This window comes from Octodon degus, unplaced genomic scaffold (genome assembly GCF_000260255.1).
Source record: "Octodon degus isolate 3935 unplaced genomic scaffold, OctDeg1.0 scaffold00456, whole genome shotgun sequence".
NCBI lineage: Eukaryota > Metazoa > Chordata > Mammalia > Rodentia > Octodontidae > Octodon > Octodon degus.
The window spans coordinates 122,648-127,351 of record NW_004525032.1 but is presented as its reverse complement, the minus strand read 5'-3'; the positions used below and the strand labels follow the sequence as shown (position 1 = coordinate 127,351).

Below are 4,704 nucleotides of genomic sequence, written 5' to 3'. Positions count from 1 at the left end.
AAAAATTTAAAAAAGAGAGTACAAGTAGTATAAAAACATAAAAATTACAAGTGATACAGAATTTCACTTATTACTTTAACAAAATAATAGAAATTGCACAGTATGTCTTGTAATGCATAGTGTTATTTTCCAATTAGTTGTTCCTATTACCAGATATTTGCATGCAAAATTGGAATAAGAAAGAAAAAAACGAATATGCAAGATATTAGGCAGAGAAAACTGAGTTCAATCCCCGGTACCACAAAAACAAAAACATTCTAGGCAGAGAAAAAAGAGAAACAATTGAAAAGAGGAGACAAAACAAATTAAGCATTAATTCTTCTTTGCCATAGGCCTGCAGAAATCCACAGGACAGTTGTTAAAACCATCATGTTTATATTCATAGATATATCTCTTTCCCCCACTCCCTCTCCTGACCTTCTCAACTGAGCAATTCCTTCCTTTTGGATAGGTTCACTCTCTTTTCCTAGAATCTGTTGTACTGTACAGATTTTATTTTCTCTTTCAGGTTTTCACACTAAGCAGACAATACAATGTTTGCAGGTGAGTGTGACTCATTTCACTTAATAGTACGGTCTCTGCTTACATCGATTTACCTATAAAAGCCTCAAATTGATCCTGTTTTATAGCTGAATAATACTGCACTGTGTACAAATACTGAATCTTCTTTATCTATTTCTCATTTGTGTTGTTTGCAAGATTTAGCTATGACAAATTGCACAGCTATAAACATGAGTGCACATATATCTCTGCAGTATGATGTTTTCAGTTTTTCTGGAAAAAAAAAAATCCCAGGATGGGAATAGCTGTGTTGAATGGAACCTCCAATCCTAGATTTCTAAGGAATATTCACACTGATTTCCATAGTGGTTTTACCAGTCTTCACTCTCACCAACAGTGGAGAGAGTTCTTTGTTCCCCTCCACCCCTCCAGTCTTTGTAATTGTCTGACTTCTTCGAGTTAGCCTTTTTTTTTCTGGGATGAAATGGAATCTCAATGTTGTTTTAATTTGTGTTTCTCAAATGACTAATCATTTTGAACATTTTTCATATATTTACTTGCTTTTTTTTTTTAAAACCTGGGATTGAACTCAGGCCCTTGCGAAAGCACTTATTCTACTGAGCCATCTCCCTGGACCTCACTTGACATTTGTATTTCATCTGAAAAGTTTATATTCATCTCAGATATTCATTTTTTGATTAGCTAAGTCTTTGAATTTGGGGTGCCTGATTTTTTAATTCTTTGTATGTTCTAAACCAAAGGCCTTTCTGGAGGGACAGTTGGCTATAATTTTTTCCAAGTTTGTGGGTTTTCTTTTTACTCCTTGAAGATTTCCTTCAAAGTGCAGAAACTTTACAAAAAGATGAGACCCCAGTTGTTGATTCTTTGAAGTATTTCCCATGCAATTTAGTTTTTGTTCATGAACTCTCTACCTACCCCTCCATCTTTAAGATTTCTACGTTCATTTTCTCCCAGAAGATTTAGTGTTTCTGCTTTTATTTTTAAGTCTTTGATCCACACTGACTGTAGCTTAATGCATGGTGATAGACATGGGTCTAATTTTAGCCTTCGACATATGAAAAGCCAGGTTTCCAGCACCATTTTTTAAAGAGACTGAAATTATGAGTTTGAGGCCTATTTAAGGCAGATTCTCGGGGGACTGGCCCTAGCTCAGGCCTTTAAGTGGCTGCTTCCACAAAGCTGTCAGCCTCAGGTTGCTGGAGTTCGAACCTCACACCTCTCCCGCTGGCCAAAAGTGCCCTGAAGGCATTCGAGGAACAAAAAAAAAAAAAAAAAAAAAAAATCCTAAGGCAGATTCTCAAAATAGTAAGGCATATCCTGTCTTAAAATTTAATAACTAAATAAAAACAACTGTGGTACAGCCTTTCCTTGGTTCATTTCCCAGTTTCCCACCAATGGCCTGACACAGAATGAATGAAAGAGAAAGGATGATTCTCTCTCTCTGGCATCTGCTTCACCTCCACATAAGAAGGACTCTGCACTCAGGGACACATAAACAATTACAAGCATCCTGTGAAGGCACAGAGGATTGCTGGCCTGTTCTATGTTATGGGTCAGTGCTGAAAGAAACGACGAGAAGACCTGATGAATGAACCTTCAGAGGTCTCACTGAGATTAGTCTCTCTCCAAGTGAGCCCAGAGCCTCAGAAGCATCTCACTTTTATTGAGGGGTAAAGGCAACTAAGGAATGTGCATAATTACCTAAGTGAATACAAACTACTATATCTATTAACTTCCACCATTTGCCTAACACTAGGCTCACACAAATGCTAGCTGATAACCTCCCAAGCAAGGGATCAAAGGACAGAGCGCCTGCAGGAGAAGCTGTTATCTGCTGCTTTGGGTCCCATCTTTCCGGGAATTTGCAAACAGACAGCAACCCTCCTCGGGCTCAGTCCAGTGTTCCCTGCTCTCTTGGGACATCAGGCTTTTGTCTTAAAACTATGTCTCTACATTGGCCTGCACTGGCTGTCATACAGGGCCAAGGAGTTGGTTGAGTGCTGTAGAACGATTAGAGACACAAAAAAGATGGCAAGGCTGGATGAAATCAAATCAGTCACAGGAGTCTCACTGAGCTTAATCTCTCTCTAAGTGATCCCTGAGCCAGGGAAACTTCTCACATTTATTGAGGGCTACAAACAGGCTAAGGAATGTGCATAAATATTTGGTGGAAGCAAACTGTTATCTATATTGCCCTCCAGTATTCACCAGCTAGTTTACACATCACTAGTTGGTAACCTCCCAGGTAAAAGAACAAAGAACGGACATCCTGCATCCAGGAATCCCTTACTATCTTGTCTCCAGCATGCTGGAATTACAAGGACCCAGTTTCCTTAGGCTCTGTTCTTTTTTTCTGTGCCCCCTCTGTTCAATAAACTTCTGGCTCATAGCACTACAATTGGACTCTAAGGGAGACCTCAAGGAGGCACAGGTAGAGCAGGTAGCACAATGGGGTGGAGACCACTTCCCCTCCTACCAGGTCAATATAGGAAACATCCCAGGCTAGCCCTCCGTACAGTGCTCTGAGAGATGCAGAGAGAAGGATAACAAAGGTACACACAATCTGTACAGTGCCAGGCCAGAGTACAGACATGCTAGACAGGCCCTGACCTTCAGGAACACTTTCCCCATTTGAATCTCATTAAAGGTTCACAGACATTGGGGCCGGGGAGATTGCCCAGTGGATGAAGCACTTGCCTGTCAAGTGCAAAGGCCTGAGTTCAATCCCCAGTTCCACCAAAAAAAAAAAAAAAAAAAAAAAAAAAGAAAAGAAAAAAGGTTCACAGACATGGACTTCACCTCATGAGCAATGTTCTGAGAGTGAACTCTGGGACACATGTGCAGTTATGGTGCCTCTGAGAAGACTAAGCCCCCTGTCAATCATTGCTGTCAGTCTTATCTAGAGAGCCAGAGAGAGACCCTGGGCTGGGAAGAACATCATTTAAAATGCACAGCTTATACCTCTAGCACCCCAGCAGACGCGCGGGCCGGATATCTGAGAGAAGTTCCGGTCTTCCTTTCATCCTGCAGCCTCTCTCACCGGGTGGTCCTCCTCAAAGCTGGTTTAGCAGTTATGCTGTGGACGGAAGGAAGCCACCGCCTGGTCTCTGTGGCTTGAAAATTTGGCTTGGCCTCGTACAGGCTTTTTGTTTGGTTTTGACTTTTTTGAAAATTTCCCGGGGGCTGCGCGCGCACTTTATGGTCCTCAGTGCATTCTGGGGCGGGGCGTGCAGCCGTGAGCCCGGGCTGCTCTCGCGAGACTTCTAGAACTTAGGGCCTTCAGGGGACAACACTGGGGGAAGTGCCCAGGCAGATTGGGCGGACCAGGCGGGTAGTGGGGAGCAGGATTGTCACAACCTTGGGGGTTTCTCCTCCAGCTACTTAACCAGTTATTTTGTGTTCAAGCACCAGGGAGGTTAAAATAGAAATCAGTTCCTATATTGCCTGATCAATCTTCCATTCCCATAACTGGTAATCAGTGCAACCACTTTGGAGAGAACACTATACAATATAAAATGCACAGCCTGAGTGTGGCCGCTGCAGCCATTGCTAGCCAGTTGGAAGGAATTCAACAGCTGCTGCACGCCAAGAAGCAGGCCGCGGAGAAGATGGCTGAGGTCCGCAAGCTAAAGAACCGGAGACTGAAGCAGGCCAAAGAAGAAGCCCAGGCTGAGATCGAACAGTACCGCCTGCAGAGAGAGAAGGAGTTCAAGGCCAAGAAAGCTGCGGCCTTAGGATCCCATGGATCCCGTGCAGCAGTGAAGTGGAGAAGGAGACCCAGGAAAAGATGGCCGTCTTGCAGAGCTACTTCCGGCAGAAGAGGGAAGAGGTCCTGGACAATCTCTTGGTCTTTGTCTGTGACATCCAGCCACCAATCCATGAAAACTACCACGTAAATGGATAGAAGAAAGGAGCTCCTGTTCCTGGATTGGCTCTGTAGATGCTCTTGTGGAATACGAAGCTTTAGCAAAGTCAATTTCCATTCTTGTTTTTGGGTTTTATTTATTTATTTATTGGCGAAACCAGGGATTGAACTCAGACCCTTGCGCTTGCCAGGGAAGCGCCTATTCCACTGAGCCATCTCCCCGGCCCTCAATTTCCATTCTTACAAAACACATTAAATTATTTCTTATGTTATATAATAGTTCCCTTCACTTTAAGAGAGTAGCATATCTGGCTTCT

At 42.9% G+C, this 4,704-nt stretch overlaps 1 pseudogene; it reads left to right on the top strand.

Annotated features, from left to right (window-relative positions):
* The first annotated feature begins 4,037 nt into the window (after nt 1-4,037).
* LOC101572666 lies at nt 4,038-4,426 on the top strand (annotated as a pseudogene).
* The last annotated feature ends 278 nt before the right edge of the window (nt 4,427-4,704 follow it).